Below are 19,374 nucleotides of genomic sequence, written 5' to 3'. Positions count from 1 at the left end.
AGAGCGAGCATCACGACCAATGAAATCATCATGTGTATCACCAGCTCTCTCATCCTCAATCATGGGCTGCTTGCCCTCCCGTACTGCCTCTGCTGATGAAGAATGCGAGGCCCCTTCCACCTGGTGTGGAGATAACACTCGCTGATCTGAAGAAGATGACGAGACCCCTTCCACCTGCTGTGGAGAAAATACTCGTTGAGCTGCTGCAAATAAGGTCCTAGGACCTCTCTGATAGGTGACCCGAGGTGAAGAAGCCACATGTCTCGGAACAATAATCTCGGGCTGGTGTGATGGACCTCCCTCCTCATAAATTGTCTCTGGCTCTGGCTGTGGTTGTGTAAAGAAATCCCGAGAAATGAAGTCTGCCCATGCAATGCCCTGCTGAGTCAACTGATGGGCAACAATAAGCTGGATAAGACCGTGATGGCACAAACTCCGATACTGCTGAGCTGGAGACTGCCTCTGGAACACTGACACCATCCTCTGAATATCATGGAAAAAGAAAACCGGGATGTTCATCATCCTCACCCGGGTGAAGTGCATCAGCAAGTGAATGTGATAAGAGAAGACCCGAGAAAATCTCCCCTCGCATGTGAAGTAGTGCATGATAAGCCGCATAATAGAAGCATACTCCGCCCGGAGGAACCTGAAAGGAAAGATCCCCGACAAATGACTCATGAATGCTGGCCTGACATATGGCTCGAAATATACATAGTCCAGCATCTTGCGCTTTGACCACACCTCACCCACATTGGGTATCCCGGTAGCCTCTGAAATCATCTCAGGAGAGAACACAAAATTCACCCCTGCAAGAGTGACCTGCCCGTCATGAAGGTGCAAAACAAATAATCGGGCCAACTCCCTGTGGTGCTGAATCTGGGCCAGTCTCTCACAAAACTCCAGACATGACATGTACCGGAAGAAAGTCACTGCCAAAGGGCAAGCCTGTAACTCTGTTAGAGAAGTGGGCTCTTCTCTCTTATGATGACCACCTTTGCCACCCTTCCGAGGCCTCTGTACCTCAGACTCCGAAGAAGAAGACCGGTCATCACCTTGCTCATTAGTTTCAGTGGTTGACATGATGTTATTGAGCAAGGTGGAGAAAAAGAACACAACTGATTGCTGCCCTACCTGCAAAATGCTGAGAAGTATGTTGTTTTCAAGGGGAAAAAATCATGAAGGAAATGTTAGGGGTGGGGACTTTTAATAAGGAAAGGGAAATATATAAAAACAGGGAATTTAAAGGACTGATTCACAAAATATCAAACATGTTCCTCATCTCTTATCATTTGGAAATCATTTGAAAATAAATACTTTATTAGGGAAAATATGTGTAATGATCACCAAGGGAAAGGACAATATATTTTTTTTTAACATGGGGTAAAGGACAGCATGATCATAGGGGTAGCATCAATCTTTAGCATCAACAGGATGCTCCTTTAATTTGTCTTTGACTGTACTTTATAAGCATACTCTGTTTTTTCAAGTTTATGTGCTTTTGATGCTAAGGGGAAACAAAGCATTAGTTTGTATTTGTCACGAGGAAAAAAAAAACGGCTTTAGTTACATGTTGACAAAAGGGAAGAGGGATTTCAATTGCACTGGGATTTTTAGGGAAGGAATAGAGCAATTGAACTGGGATTTTAATGAAGGGAAAAGTAGGGAAAATAGAGTTTAAAATTGGGGAGATGCAACAATTGTTCCTGTGCAAACCCTATCACAGCAAACTGTCCATTTTGAGCATCATGTACAGCTGTATATTGTTGATTTTGGCATGAATGTTTACACAACATCCTTGCCTCAGATTTTTACACAACAATATGTCTTTTTGCTCTTGTAGTGGCTAGGCTATGGCATGGTAATACTTGACTCTGTTTTTGTGGTGAACATGCACATGCATTTGCCATATATATATACTCTTTTCTTTTTCATAACATTTCCTTTTATCTTTGCTGTGTTTTTATATATCTTTTGTTTTATTAACTGTTGTGTGATAATGCTTTAGGGTTTGAGTAGGGTATATAGGCATTAGGGTTTGGGAAGGAAAGATAGGCATTAGGGTCTTAGGAACTTTGGGATGGGATTTTTAGTATAGTTTTCAAATGAGATAAAAGAGAGAGACACACTGACATTTGTGAACCAAAATGGGAAACCAAGGAGGGAAAAAGGAATTATAAACCTTGAAAAACAAACATAACCCTAGCATAATGCCTACAACACAAACAATCATTCCTATCCTTTCTCCATGCATTTTTTTCTGTGATAACATACATATCAAGCCCATGAATTCATATCTCTAGCTTTCAAATGTATAAAGAGACCCTACCTCGACCGATTGAGTGAATGAGAGAGAGTTTGGGTCGATTTTGGAGGTTCTTGGGCAAATCGGCCTGAGTGGTCGTGCCCCCGTGCTGAGTGGTCGCGCCCCTGTTGAGTGGTCGCGAACCAGGCAAATACCCAATTTTGCTGCAAATCGCCTTCTTCGACCTCTCAAGTGTGTTTGCTTGCTCTCAAATGCATAATGAGGCTCCTTAGAGGGAAATTTGGCCTTTATATGCCCAAATTTGAAAAAATTAACTCACCAAACCCACTTTGTAATGTTTTTGCTTTGGCATTCATTTTAACACTGTTTTTGAGTTCATTTTGTCCTGATTTTTGCCTTTTGAATGTTTTAACTCTGTTCTTTTTGCAAGTTAGCCATCTGAGGGATGCTAGTGAGGAGACCAGGGTTATTGCCGGCATTTTGGAGAATTTTGAAAATTTTCTTTATTTTTTGCAAATTTCACATGACCTTGGGTTTAAAAAACAGAGTTTTTAAAACCAAGGTATAAATGAGCTGCAACTGATGAAAAATATTAATGAAACATATGTACATGCTTCCTTCTGGTTTGCTGGGCACATGAACCTTTGACTCATGACCTTGTGGTGATTTTTGACTTAAAACCCTAGACCTAAGACTTGGGATCTCAAGACCAAAATAAACAAGTATAACACAAGCTCATTAAATGACATGACCTGCTCCAGCAAAACCAAGAAGGGAACAAAAGACCAGCTCCTCCATCAGTGTTATGGCATGCCTAATGGGATGTAAGACTGACACTGATGAGACACCTACTTATGCAAAATGCAAAGAGCTTTTGATCACCAATGGAGGGCTCAAGACCGACACTAACACTCTCCATGACCAATAATCATCACTACTATAACTCAATTACCAAATCACTAGCATAACACTAACACCAACACTCTCTCTAGCACTAGCTTGTCCAATGCATAATGACAAGCTTATATAGATGGAGAAGGGAGGAGGATGCGATGAACCGGGACACCTTTTGTGGAATTAGCGAAAGCCATAAAGATGGATAAAGCTCGACAAAAAACTGATTTTCTATCCTCAGAAAAGCTCCATGTAATGAAGGAAACAACAGTCGGACGTGCATTAAGGCAAAAAGCACGACTAAATTTGGTTGGTGCGACTGTTGCTCTAAGATAGAGCGCCAATGGTCGCGCCCCCTTTTGAGGATCTCCATCATTGGCGCGGGTAGGATACTGTGGACTTGCGCCAATGGAAAAAGAGCATTTTTTAGGGATGATTTGCAGAAGGTGTCTTCAGGGAACATGGAGTTCATACTCAGGGGAACATAATGCAAGTGTTTTTAGCCCTTGTCACTTCTTATAACTCCCGGAATGAGTCCTCTAAGGTACGAAAAGAGGAGTAACAGGGATGGTGACAAATTACTGTGTAACAGATGCCCCCTAAAGCATGAAGTCCGAGAGGTGGAGAGGGGTGAAATGCTTTACCAGAACGCACATAAGAGCACACAAGAGCACATATAGTTACTGCCGCCGAGGAGCTGTATTAAGAGACATGACTGATAGTTCAATTACATGATGTACATGGCATGGTCGCAGCCATCCATAAGAGAGTACATAAATAATCTGGATCCATAGTATGCACGCAGCCATCTGGTTAGGATCTGTTAGCGCTTGAGATTTCACCCTAGGCTGATGAAGGTAAACCTTCAAGGCAACATCAAACCATTTCACCTCGTAGCTAGCCCTACGGGGTATGAGAAGGCTCTCTCCGGTCAAACTCGGTAGATCTTTCAATGGGATGAGTTGACCAAACAAAGGTAACACAGATATTAGGCTAGTAAACTGATAAAAGGGGTTTTTAATAAAATAATGGGGTTTTTCTGGGCTGCCTGGGCAAAATCACAGTTTGAGCAGAGAAATATAATGAACAACACAGGTTGGCGACTGAGGCAAGGTAGGCAAGAAATTTAGCATCAAATCTAAATTTTAAATGGGATGGCAAGACTGGTGAGGAGCTAAGGAGAAGAAGGCGGAGAACCAGCTGCGGATTCGGGATATGTGATTATAGGTGAAACTGAAACATAAGGAGGATAAGCTTGCTCGTGTGCCGTGATAGTGGATCCGATATGTCCAGAGATATTTTCAAGGAAATCAGCAAGAGTGGTAGCTTGTATCTGTGTCTGAAGATGTCTTAAGATGAAATGTTCAACCTCCACATTATGTCTTTCAAATTCAATAGCAGCTGCAAAATTAGGATCAAGGACTAAAGAATCGAGTGCACTTTCAGACTTAGCTTTAAACAGCGATAACTCAAAACTTTCATCAAAGTCTAAATCTTCAAGATAATCAAAAATAGCTGGGCATGAATTAGATCTGACAATTGGTCTTGGATCAGTAGCCAGCTTGTTTTTGCAAATAGACTAGGAAAGGAAAAACCACTCAGCCGTATGAAAACTCTTAGCCTATCATCCAAAGCTTAGAGTCCATAATGATACTGGGACAAAAATGTCAATGAAGCGAGGGTTTCAAAAGCTCACGGAGATTGACTGAAGCAGCGTTTATCTACTAACGCTGATGTAAAACAAGAGCGTTTTCGAAGGCTTCTGGCGTAACTTCAGGCTCCGTCTAAGACTTAAGAAATCACACTACAATGAGCAATTTACAAATTTGGTTTTCCCCAGTATGGTCGCCAATATGTTAGCGCTTGGAATTCACCTAGGCTGAGATAGACAAACTCTCAAGGCTACATCAAACCATTTCACCTCGTAGCTAGCCCTACGAGGTATGAGAAGGCTCTCTCGGGTCAGATTTGATAGATCTTTCAATATGATTAGGTTGACCAATTAAGAATAAAGATTTTAGGCTAGTAAATTGATAGGGGGGTTGGATTTAATGATTTTTGGGGTTTTTGGTGGCAATTGGAGGGAGTGCAATTCAGGGTGCGGGGATTGGGCTCAGTTTTTTGCAGGGGGTTCTTTGGGGCAAGGTAGGAACTTGTGCTGATGCCTTTGGCTTGGATGAGTGATCAGGGAAGAAAGAGAGGAGGTTAAAGAGGGCAAACAAGGACTTTGAATCCTCTTTAAACAGTGGAAAACATAGATATTGAACAGAATTAAAAGCTGTGCATGGCATGCATGAATTCAAACTTTATCACTTCATCTTGTTCAAATAGCAGCAAAGAAAGAGAGATGTAACACATAAACAAACTTACAGTAACAATTAGAAGACACACCATCAACACAATGATCCACAAGAATCCACAATGAAATCTGCAAAACCCTGGCTTTCCTTTCCTTAAATTGCAGAAATAGATGTACAATACACAATAATGTTTCTCCCACAAGAGTCCAACCATGAAAATGAGAAGGAGAGAGCATAATATAGACCATCTAGACCATCTAACTCCTTTCCCCACCTCTAGGGGTCGAGCTCAGCTTCCTAGGGGCAGTTTGAACTAATTCTAAATTAAGCACTAGATAATAGGCAGTCCAACAACTTGCCTCTATTACTTAGCTAACTGATTCATGCATTAATTATTCACTTTTTACATCAAGGAAGCTTCTAGAAGGGTAAAGAGAGATAAAATCTATCAAATTTCCATGAAAATATTACATTTATCCATCATCTACAAGTAAAAATGGTCAACCATAGTCAAAACAGAGTTTTTTGACAAAAAAGGTCAATTCTGGTAAAGCTGGCTCGAATGGTCGCGCCCCCTGTTCAAATGGTCGCGCCCCTTTGCAGCAACGTTTGAGTGGGTTCCACTGGTCCAAATCAGGTGCAATATGGCTCATTGGAAAGCTTGGTCTGTCTACTTTCCATCCCAAGTAGAATTTCTGAATTTGGAGTTGTTTTTCCCCCTCAAAAACCATTTCTCCCAAGATCGCTTTCTGCAACTCAAGAAGTGGGCAGAAAGTCATTTTTTTTGATGTATTTTGAGCTTTTGGAGGCTCAAATCTCAAAATCAGGCTTCTCCCAAGTATTGGTAATTTTTCTCTTTGCATGCCCTTTCCAAAAATGCCAAGTTTTCAAAATTCCGAGCAGTCCTCCAAAATGGTCTCACCCGGGGTGAGACCATTCCACGGGAAAAACCTGTAATTTTACCAAAAATTTGCAAAATGCTCCAAAATTCTCAAAATTTTCAGATTTTGATGCTAGATCAAGTCTGATCAGTACCATGATGAGTGAGGGATGCCTCAGCCAAGATACGGAGTGGGTTTGTCCTTTTCTTCTTCTTCTGGGCCTCTGACAGCTTCCTTTGGAGAATTTTCATTTTAGCCTTGCAAACATGCAATCTTGCCCAATAGTGTGTTTTCATGTTGCGTAGCAGCTCTTTGTCACGATTTTCCTTCTCCAACAATCTCTCCAAGTGTGCATTCACACTGATAAGCATGGACTCCCGATCAGTAGGCAATGGGTCACCGGGCCTCCTACGGTTCAAAGTTCGATCATTGCGGATCCTCCATAGCTCATCAAGTTCTTTTTCTTCTTCTAATTGTTTGGTGCGCTGTTCTAGATAAGTGATGGTCCATTGAGCCATTTGGAGCTTTTGCTGCAACACGAGGTTCTCCTCCTCTCTCTGCCTGATAATCTCATAAAAATCTGAAGGAGGAGATCGGGCATCACGACCAATGAAATCATCATGTGCCTCGCCAACTGCCTCATCCTCAACCATGGGCTGCTTGCCCTCTCGTACTGCCTGTGCCGATGAAGAAAGCGAGGCCCCTTCCACCTGGTGTGGAGATAACACTCGCTGCTCTGAAGATGATGACAAGACCCCTTCCACCGGCTGTGGAGAAAGTACTCGTCGAGCTGCTGCAAATAAGGTCCTATGACCTCTCTGATATGTGACCCTAGGAGAAGAAGCCATGTGTCTCGGAATGCTGGTCTCGGGCTGATGTGATGGCCCTCCCTCCTCGTGAACTGTCTCTGGCTCTGGATGTGGCTGTGTAAAAAACTCTCGGGAGATAAAATCTGCCCAAGGAATGCCCTGCTGGCTCAGCTGATAGGAAACTACTAGCTGAATAAGACCATGATGGCATAGGCTCCGAAGTTGCTGTACTAGGGTCTGTCTCTGAAAGATAGAGACCATCCTCTGAGTGTCGTGAAATAAGTATGCTGAGATGTTCATCATCCTCACTCTGGTGAAGTGCATTAGCATGCGGATATGACCAGGACCTACCCGTGAGAATCTCCCCTCGCATGTGAAGTAGTGCATAATGAGTCTCATGATATCTACATACTCTGCTCGGAGGAACTTGATAGGAAAGTTCCTTGTCAAGTTACGCACATGTGTAGGCCTGACATATGGCTCATAGTATACTAGATCCAGCCACTTGCGCTTCGGCCACACCTCACCCACATTGGGTATCCCGGTAGCCTCTGTGATAGCCTCTGGAGAAAACACAAAATTCACCCCTGCAAGGGTGACCTGCCTGTCATGGAGATGTAGGACAAACAACCGGGCCAACTCTCTGTGATGCTGAATGTGTGACAGCCTCTCACAAAACTGATAACAATCCATGTGCTGAAAACAAGCCACTGCCAATGGGCAAGCCTGCAACTCTGTCAATGATGTGGGCTCTTCTCTCCTGTGGTGACCACCTTTGCCTCCCCTACGAGGCCTCCGCTGTGTCTCAATCTCAGAAGATGATGATCGGTCATCACCTTGCTCATTAGTCTCAGTAGTTGACATGGTGTTGTTATTGAGCAAGGTGGAATAAACAAGTCAAAATGACCGCTGCCCTGCCTGCAAAATGTTGTGAAGTATGCTGTTTTCAAGGGGAAACATCATGAGGGACGTGTTAGGGGAGGGAATTTACATATAGGAAAGGGAAAAATATATATAAGCAGGGAATTTTGAAGGAAAAAATCACATAATGCTAAACATGTCATTCCATCTTTCAACATTTGCAAATCAATACTTTATTTAGGGAAACTGTGTTTTTTAAGCATCAAGGGAAAGGACAATGAAAATCTTCATGATGGAGGGGAGGATGTCATGGGCATAGGGGGATAGGGCAGCATCACTTATGTACAAGTAACAGGCAGCTCATTTCATTTTGCTTTTGCATGTCCTTGAGGAGCATACTCTGTTTTTTATAACTTTTGGAATGGCCATTTGATGCTTTGGGAAACAGGGAGTTAGGGTATTTGATTGCAAGAGGAAGGGAGAGGGGATTGCTGTGATTATGTTACAATGGAAGGGAGAGGGAATTGGTAATTTGGGAATTAGGGAAAAGAGAGGATATTAGGAATTAGGTTTAGGGGGACAATGAAACCTTTTTAATAATCACTGCCAACTAATTTTCGTAACAGCAATTCATTTAGGACAGTGGCAGCTTCATCATGCTTTTACCATGGGGAATTAGGGTTTCACTGTGTGCTTTGATCGTAGGGAGGGACATTCAATTTGCATAAGGAGTTTTGCATGAAGGGAAATGCAATTGAATTAGGGTTTTAATATAGGGAATAGATAGGGAAAAACAGAGTTCTAGGAAAGGGAGATGATACCATGTTACTGCAAACTCTAACCACAGCAAGACTGCTCTTTTTGGATAACTAGCAGCTGATACCTTTAATGAATTTTATCATGAATTTTACACAGCTTGTAACCTTTGACATCATACAGCAAGATGACATTTTTCTTTATTTTTTTTAAGGCTATGCAAATGGTAATTTTCACTGTTTTTACAATTTCTTGTGTGCATGCCTTGTCATCACTTTTCTTTTTGTTTTTTACAATGTTTTCCTTTTTACTTTGTTGTGTATACTAGTGTTTAGGTTTTGAGCATATAACATGGTAAAAAATTAGGGTTTGAAATGGTTTAGAAGGGGTTAGGGTTTCATAGGATTTGGGGGTAGGGTTTGTATGGTTAATTTGCAAATATGATTAATGAATATGACATTTTAACACTTGTGATTTAACATGGGAAAATAATGGAAGGGAATAAAGGAAAAATCACCTTGAAAAACGAACAAACTATCAAAGCATATGCTTGCAAAACAACCATCATTTAACCTATTTTTCATTGTTTTCTTGCATGACAAAACATGACCATAAATCTCCTTTGAAACCATGACACACTCATAAACTTGATAAAGGAGGCATACCTTGGAAAAAACCCGAGCAAATTTGGAGAAATTTGGAGTTTGGATGAATTTTGGTGAGTTTTCTGTGCAGGCGGACCAAATGGTCGCGCACCACCCTGGAATGGTCGCACACCACTGGAATGGTCGCGCCTGTGTAAATTTACACAGGGAAATGCTCGTGGAATGGTCGCGCACCACCCAGGTGGTCGCGCACACCTGTGGAATGGTCGCGCACCTTCCCAAGCGCTGGATTTGCAGAAAATTGCCACGAAATCGCCTTCTTTGCCTCTAGCACGAAATTTTCACTTTCAATTGCACAATAAGAGTGACTAAAGAGGGAAGTTAGCTTTTATAGGGTCATTTTAAAAAAAAAATTAACTTTAGAACCCACTTTCTAATGTTTTCAACTTGCTTTTCTTTTTAACACTGTTTAGAGTCTTTTTGTCCTGAAATGAGCTCTTTTGATGCGTTTGACTCCGTTCTTTTTGCAGGTTGACCACCTGATGGACTGTAGTGAAGGAACCAGCGTTGTTGCCGGCACTTTTACAAATTTTTGGAAATTTCTTTATTTTTACAAATTCCTCATGGCCTTGGACTTAAAAACAGGGTTTTTTAAATCCAAGGCATAAAGTGAGCTATAGCTGAAGAAAATGATAATGAAACATATGTACAAAATTCCTTCCGGCTTGCTGGGCACTTACTGACCATGACTCATTACCTTGAAATGATTTTGACTCAAAACCCTAGACCTAAGACCATGGGATCTCAAGACAAACAAAATAAGAACAAGCATGACTCAATTACATTGTTGTATGACCTGATCCAGCAAAGCCAAGAAGGGAACAAAGACTAGCTCCTCCATTCAGTGTTATGGCATGCCTAGTGGGATGCAAAATTGACACTGATGAGACACCTATAAATGCATATGCAAAGAGTTATTGATCACTGATGGAGGGCTCAAGACCGACACTAACAGGATCAATGAACTGACTCAGGTATGGTCGCAGCCATCCAGTGAATGAGTCAAGTACCAAGAATCACGCCTGGATTACAACAGACATAATCCAGGGTCTTGCGCTCCATCTCGACCCGAACAAGAGTACAAGTCCAAGCATGTGAATATATGAGCTGAAGTCGAACATGCATGAACATCGCCTGATTACCAGTCAATAATGGAAACTGTTAACAGACGCGAGAGGTACCACCAATAATGACAATGGCCCTCAAGGTACTATAGGTACAATCTACGGCGTGTGAATTAATGAGCTGAAGTCGAACACCCGTAGAATCATTCGATCGGAGGCCAATGATGAAAACCTCACGTCGAACACGAAGAACCTGCCATTGAGGCATGCAGGCTCCAAGGCACCGGAAGGGAGTCTCTAGGTCAACTTCCTGGATAATGAGCTGAAGTCGACAGGGAGTGACCTTGATCGAAGGTGGGCCATAATGTTTCCCACATCATCGACACGAGACAGAGAGATAATGTCGTGAATCAAGATCGTGCGAACTATCAGAGGGAGGTTGTTTATTTGCAGAGGTCAACTTCTCTTGAACATATCGGCGGCACATTAACGGAATTGGCAGTATTTGACATCAATGTATCAAAGGTCATTATGACGAGGCAATGAGTGAATGAGAGGTAAAATAGGGTACCCAAATCCATGGAAGCAAGTGAAAGATATGAGATGAAATATCCCCACCCTGGACACGAAAGCAAAAAGTGCCATGTTCAAGAGTGACATACTGCCGTTACGGTAACAATTATGGTTCAAAACTTTATTTTCCCCCACCATTTCTGGCAAGTACCCCAGTTATTTTTAACAAGCTTGATGGGGATAGCATATGCTTGTGTTGTGACAAAATCCGATGTCATTAAGTTTTAACGAGTCTGACAAAGGAAGAACTCGGCGTCTTTTCTTGTTTAGAGAGTTTGAAAAGACAGCAGAAAAGGAAACTCCAGGGATGTCCTTTTTCGTACAGTTGTGTCTCTCGGGCCCGAAAAAGTATAAAATAATACCCGAAAGAACCGCCCGATCATTACGATCGAGGAGTACTTTTCATGATTAGTGACTTCGACCTGAAAAAGTAAAAAAGTGGTCAAAACCACGTCGTTTCGTAACCACTAACGAGTTTGAAACGACAAAAACCCGGTAATCTTTTTATGTTTTAACGGTCGACAAAAAGAACTTAAAACGACCACCCCTTATCACCATTTAACGAGTCAAGAGGAGGGACTCGGCAATCTTTTCCTCTTTAAATGGTCAGAAAAGAGCTGAAAGCGGACCTCCATTTTTATTTTCTTTAACGAGTCAAAAAGGGAAAAATACTCGGCAATCTTTTCATATTTTACGAGTCAGAAAAGAGCGTAAAGGCGACTCGTCCTGAAGGAATGAGTGGTATAAGGGATAGCAACTGGTTCCGGTAATGGTGGAACTTTACTTGAAACACATAAAGGTTAAGAGGCTGGCTAACAAGACCACTCATCGCTGCGGTTCCTCAGGAAAGGAGAAACAACCAAGTGAAAGCATATGATCGGCCAAAAAGATGGTAGCGATGGAATGAAACAACCAGGGCTCATCTAGCAGAATTTTAGCGGATAAAAGGCAATCACGGGATGTAAATGGGGTATGGGTTCATTTTTACACAAGCTTGAACCATAGAGAACTTTGCTTGGATTCGGTTTCATGTTTACACAAGCTTGAAACGAAAAACTATGCTTGGGTTCGGTTTCATGTTTACACAAGCTTGAAACGAAAAACTATGCTTGGGTTCGGTTTCATGTTTACACAAGCTTGAAACGAAAAACTATGCTTGGGTTCGGTTTCATGTTTACACAAGCTTGAAACGAAAAACTATGCTTGGGTTCGGTTTCATGTTTACACAAGCTTGAAACGAAAAACTATGCTTGGGTTCGGTTTCATGTTTACACAAGCTTGAAACGAAAAACTATGCTTGGGTTCGGTTTCATGTTTACACAAGCTTGAAACGAAAAACTATGCTTGTTAAAAAAAATTTGTTGCATGCCCCTAGCATGATAATGCAAAATCGAGGTACATGCCCCCCAAGCTTCATGGCATTCATGGAGTGGATGGAATGAAGGTTCACTCTCGAGATCTGTTAAAGACTCGACTTGTATTTTACAAGATCTTAATCAAAAGACTCGATTTGGAAAGGGAGTTGTTTCATTTTTTAATGAGGTTGACACAGTAAAAGAACTATCCTCATAACCCTTGTTTCATTTTTTAATGAGCTTGACACAAGATCAGGAACTATGCTCGGATAGACCTAGTTTCATTTTTTAAGGAGCTTGACATGGGAAAACGAACTATGCTCCACCACCTAATTTCATTTTTTAAGGAGCTTGACACAGGAAAACGAACTGTGCTCCGCCCGAACTTCATCATAATGAACCGGAAGTCGGGGCTTCCAAGAGTGCCACTCCCGGTGGAAGGACAACATCTCAGAAGTCAAGACCCAATGCCCCCAGGACACTATGCACGACGGTGGCATCGCTGGATACAGGCACGGGATAGGTGGCCACGTAGTTGACCTGTGGTGAGGCAGATGCAACTGGTGGATAAACACCAGGAGGGGATGACGACTGCGCAGGGGGGACCCATGGACTAACGAACGATAATTGATCGATAGTCACAATTCGTCCATTGTGTGGAAAGCAAACCACACGGAAAAGTGAAGAAATAAGGGCCCCCATGGCATAAACATAGTCACGACCAAGGAGAAGATTGAAATCTAAAGCACCTTGGGTAACCGATACGTCTATATAGACGGTCTTGCCTCCCAAAGTAATAGGGAACTTTGGAAGGATCCCTAATGGTTGGCTAGTTCCTCCGTCAAAAGCAGTCAGATTCAATGCTACAGGCACAAGTTGTGGGGAACCCAAAGCTTGCCAAGTAGTAGCAGACATAAGACTAACAGATGCACCCTCATCCAAAACAGTGCCCGGTATTGCCTTGTCATAGGCATGTACCGTGACCCAAAAAGGCACATGATATGGGAGGCGGAAGGTAGTCAAACGTCTCCAGTCGAAGGAAGCGACTGAACTACTTGGTGGGGGAATCGTATGATTGCCCCCTTGCTCGAGAGAGAGCGCAGTAGGACTCTCAAGTGTAGGGGTATTTCCAGATGTAGGAGAATCTGAGGAGACGAGAAGAACAGGAGAATGATGCTCTTCCGAAATAGAGTGGTCGGCGGGTGGTGAACTCAAGTCGACACTCTTTCCGACCAATGGTTGGTCTGGAACAGGCTTGACAGAAACAGATTCAGGAAGAGGAGGCTGGACAAGAGAGGAATCTTGGTTGATTTCTTTATCAGCAGGGCAACGATCTGTGGCTGCAGAGAGACGTTGATAACCAACGGGAAGTTGAGGTGAGGGAGCTGTAAGACTTTCCAATACAATAGTGGCTCTATCCATGAATGGACAAAGGTGAAGGGGATGATTGCCTTCACAAAGTTTACAAGGGATTCGAATCTTCTCTTTTCCCTTACCGTTTCCAGGTGATAAGGTAACATCGCCATGATCGACAGAGGACGATGCAGGACGGTCCGGATCATGAGACCATACTTCTAAAACCCTGGGAATGCCAGGACAATCACAGAGAAGGTGGTCTTCCTTGCACAACTTACAAGGAAATTTGACCTTCCGCGGAGGAGCACAAGGTGGCTCGACTTGGGTTATACCTTTAACCTCTGGTTTAGGAGTCTTCTTCTTCTTGGTCTTCTTCTTCTTTTTCTTCTTAGCCACCTGGTTACTTGAATCCAGAGGTTCACCAGGCGAAGTAGAAGATGAGGACGCAGCAGTAGGCGAAGAAGGGGAAGGGTCCACCTTGGAATCAGCAAGACGTTGTTCGGGTGGAGGAGGTGGTTGTGGACCCGAACTGAACGGAGGAGCACTAGAGGGTATCTTAGGCTCCTTCCTGGTAGATGGCAGGTAATCTTTTGTTCGAGTACTAATATTGATGGGTATCGTTCCAGCCATAAACACTTGAGAACCAAAGGAAGAGGGAGGCTGAGATGGGTCAGCCACCATTTGAGTTTTTTGAGTTTGCTGTGAGGGAAAGGGTTCTTTAAGGACCGCAGGAGTCCCGGGAGTGCCTTTCAACAAACGACTAACTTCAGACCGCCTGGGGCAGTCCTTTGTATAGTGATCCTCATCACAGATAAAACAAGGATATTTGGGTTTGCGTTTGGCACCATCCTCGAGCGGAGGGTTAGGGGCTTCCTGCTTGGGTTGATCTGGCTTATTCTTCGGTTTTCCTTTCTTTTTTGCTTTCGAGGCTTTATTTGCCGTGGTGGTTTGGACGACATTGACCTTGGAAGTAACATTTGAAGTGGGTATTACTTGGGAGGTGGGTTCATTCGGAGGAGAAGTTATCACGCTCGAGACCACCGAGTTTGAAAACAACCATACGGGTAAACCAATGGTCAACCCAGGCAAAGACAAAGTTGCGATATACTGAACACCGACATTTCCAACAGAAGGAAATGGACGAGGGTTCCCATCAGGAGGAACACCTTGGCCGGTGGGTGCCGGGAAGGCTGCCATTGAACGAGCAATAATCCTACTCAAGCTAACGCAAACAAAATCTAATTGGGTAGATGTTATCGTGGCCAATAAATTTTAAGACACTGAACTTTGAACTTGACCTTTTCACTTTTTAAGAGTCGAGAAAAGGACGAAAAGATGACTCTAGTCTCCTTCGAATATTTAATGAGCACGAAGTGACAAGACGCTCACAGGCACCTTTTCGTTTAAGGAGTCCGAAAAGGATCAAAAGTGACTGCTCTGGAATTCTAGGTAGAGGGTGTGCCAAACTTTTCGCAAAACCACAGAATACTTTTTAGGGTACGGGTGGTCGATCTTCGTGAATGCTGTGTTCACTGCATTGCGAATTGTAGGGCGGCTGACACAACTTCCTATGGATAAAGGCTTTATTCCTATAGGGGTCTCCCAATATATACTCGACGGTACGTGGGAGCACAGTCCGTATTGGCAGCTACCGTTTCACCGTGGAGGAATCACCCAACCACTCGACGATAAACTACCAGGTTTAACGACGCCGGAACATGTCTCTAACCTAGACCTCTAGAGTGTTTGCGTTATGTTCCAATGCGTTGTTATGTTCATTGAGTTCATTTTAAAGTTTATCTTTGATTATGTTTCAGTTTTTTGGTCCTACCGTATGTGATATCTCGAAAACTTCTTACATGCAAACTATATGCCGAAATTAAATCATTTGATTCGATGAATTCTATCTACAGGAGGGTTGAGATCTTTTTCACAAACGAAATGATCACTTCAACAAAGAACAAAGATCCTAATGCAGCTAATAACAAGAAACGAAATTTTGTCTTTTTTCTTTTCAATAGCAACAAATAACAATAAATGCTAACTACTATAATGCAAGAGATTTTTTGTTTTTCTTTCCTTTAAGATGGCATGATGCATGTAAACAAATTCTGAGAGATATGCACAATCCAAGTTCAGTCAATGAAATAGAACCAATTCTAAAACACAAAATGAACCATGCGAGCAAGGAAAAACACAAAACTAGTGAACTTCAAAGAGGCTAGAAGTGAAGTATTCAGAGTATAAAAGATCAAGCTTTAACAAAGCACTGGATAGGTGTAGAACAATCAACAAGCTGACTGGATGATCAAGAGACCGAAACTTCCCACAGAAGGCTAGACATGCAAAGTCACTGGAAATAAGCAAACAGCTGAGGGATACAGGTTAAAACCAGTCAAGCAGAGGTTCAACACAGTTCCAGAGGCTGAAAGAGATATATAAAGAGACTGAATGAGCTTTCCACCCACACACAGGCAAAATTTACAGAGCTGGCGCGACTGTCAGCCTGCAACTTGCGCTACCACAGAATTGGCGCGAGTTGCTTTTGAGCAACGTGCGCCAACTAGCGCGACTGTCAGAGAAATAACCGCGCCAATTAAGCTTGCCAACTAAAAAGATAAATGATACGACCTCAGGTCGGGTTGACAGTGCTCAGATGGGTCAAACAGTAAAGAATCAACTCAAAACTGACTCAGGAAGCTCATGCACTCAAGCAAGTAGAAGAAAATTAACATGCAAGACAGAAATCAAAGAGTTACTCCCCAGCGGAATCGCCAATTTGTTGGTAAGGTAAATCCCCTCTGCGGACAGAGGCAATCCCAATAGCCTATCACAGAACTAGCCACAAACAAACCACGCTGCTACGCAAGTTCCTAGTTATGCATCAAAGGTGAATCAAGAAGACTAACCTGGATTCCAACGCTATGATTGAAGCAGAGTTGATATCCTCGCTCCCTTGCTCCAACAGATCATGACGAATACTTGCACATGCAAAGGAAGAGACAGATACCAACATAAAAACTACCAAGGCACAACTATATTTCAGTCAGAAAGGAAATAAATCAACATATCACCATGATAGATAATGAGATTGGAACTATAATAGCAGTCGCTCATCAATTAATAAACAGGAAAAGTTACAACCATTGTTCTGACGTCGACCCTTCTCCTGGCTGGGTGAGTAACTATATGTGTCTTGACATGCATCTCCTCTCCGGCAGCATAACCTCTCTAGCACTCATTAGCATTCTCTCCATGACCAATAATCATCACTACTATAACTCAATTACCAAATCACTAGCATAACACTAACACCAACACTCTCTCTAGCACTAGCTTGTCCAATGCATAATGACAAGCTTATATAGATGGAGAAGGGAGGAGGATGCGATGAACCAGGACACCTTTTGTGGAATTAGCAAAAGCCATAAAGATGGATAAAGCTCGACAAAAAACTGATTTTCTATCCTCAGAAAAGCTCCATGTAATGAAGGAAACAACAGTCGGACGTGCATTAAGGCAAAAAGCACGACTAAATTTGGTTGGCGCGACTGTTGCTCTAAGATAGAGCGCCAATGGTCGCGCCCCCTTTTGAGGATCTCCATCATTGGCGCGGGTAGGATACTGTGGACTTGCGCCAATGGAAAAACAGCATTTTTTAGGGATGATCTGCAGAAGGTGTCTTCAGGGAACATGGAGTTCATACTCAGGGGAACATAATGCAAGTGTTTTTAGCCCTTGTCACTTCTTATAACTCCCGGAATGAGTCCTCTAAGGTACGACAAGAGGAGTAACAGGGATGGTGACAAATTATTGTGTAACAAGGGGTTTGCAGCTCATGTAGACCCGTCTGAATGGACCCCAATACTTGCAGCTACTGCTGCTCGAACTGCTGTAGTACCTCTGCGGTGACATCTCGCATCGTATCTCCAATGCCATTCAAATCTCCCTCTATTAGGGTGGTTGGGTCCAACGACGTGTTACTGGCCTTGGATTTCTTCCGCGGCCCATCTTTTTCCTATTCTCTTGGATGCTTGATACAGAATCACCCTGTCTGCGGGTCCGCTCCGTGTTGTTATGTCTGCTTGTTTGTTTCTTCCTCTGTTTCGGGTGAGAGCGACCTCTCACCTTTGTCAGATTTGTGCTCTGCTCCGTCTGTCTACTCTTTCGCCTGTTGTGCGACATCGCACTCTGTTTGGGCCTTGGCATTGGCCTCCTCCTTCCTCTTCTCATCCAGCTATGCCATCTTGAGCTTGGCCTCCTCCTTTTTTCGCTGCGTGGTAGACTTGCTCAATCCCACCACCGACTCTGAGGCAGTCCACCACTCTACTGACCAGCAATCAAGAAATGCATTGACCACATCGTAAGTTTCCAAGTAAGGCAAGTCATGCCACTTCTGCTTAGGGTCCTTCCATGCCCTGATAGATACATGTTGAAAGTCTGCCTTGAAATCCACATACTCCTATAGTTTGGAAAACATAGTAGGTGACAATCATGGCTTTCGGTTGATAGCCATGCGTATATTCATTTCCATCAAGATCCAAAAGATCTTGCTATACTTGATGTGTTGAGAATCCTTGGTCACCTGCAGCGAAGCATACTTCGTTGCTTTTGGTAGGTCTGGTGTGACCAAGGGAAATCGACTATCTTCAGGCAGCTCCCAGGCTACCAACACAATAGATAGCATGAGCCATGCATAGTGGAAGGTCTCTTTGAGCTCTTGTGCCTCACGGAAATTCATGAGGAACTCACCACAAAGATAGCGCACCAAATTAAACTAGACTCCTTCTGCACATTGGGCTGCTAGAGCGACGACGGGTGCCAACACTTCATCTGTGTGACACTTCCACATAACTTTTCCTGCCAAAATCTACGTGGCCACCTTGACCGCAGGATCACAGATACTCGAGATGGAATAGCCTCATGGTTTCTTCATGAGCTTGAATTTCTCCTTCATGGCCTCCACGAGGGCATGCTCACCACCTTTTCCGCCAAACATCATGACTGGATTTTCCCTGGTATATGGAAGCTACGTGATCCTATGGATCAACCTATCAGTGATGGGTATTGGCTCCTCCAGCCACAGACACCCATCATGCACCAAGCATAGTAGCTACTTGATTACCAATATTGTAATGGGTGTGTGACTGTAGTGCAGAACCCATAGAAGTTTGAGTAGACCTACTTTGTCTACACCCCTTAGCCACTTTTTTGGTTCCAACACAGTCATCCCAGTGGTTGTATGAACAACGTGGTGCATTAGTTGTTCTATCGCCAAGTGATGGAACTTCTCAGTGTCAGCTATGTCCTAGTCTTCCAATTTCAACAACGAAACCCACCCCACACGCAGTCCTTCAAAGACAAGCTGATCCGAAAGTAGAGGTATGTCTAAGGAAACCTTGCTTTCATCAATATCCTTCAGCACCTTGGTCTTACCCTTTTACGGAGGGACGTATTCGGGAAACTTAGTAATAGGGTCAGAAGCACCCAGTTCCACCCCCAAATCCTCATCATCCATCATGATGTCCTCAATCTCTTCCTCCTTTGGCTCCAAGTTAATATTTTTTCCCTTTTCTTGTGTGGTGGGCTTGTCCTTT

This window comes from Pinus tabuliformis, chromosome 6, assembly GCF_031772625.1.
Source record: "Pinus tabuliformis cultivar Carrire ecotype Pingquan chromosome 6, CPIR1, whole genome shotgun sequence".
Lineage (NCBI taxonomy): Eukaryota > Viridiplantae > Streptophyta > Pinopsida > Pinales > Pinaceae > Pinus > Pinus tabuliformis.
This window is presented reverse-complemented; position numbering follows the sequence as displayed.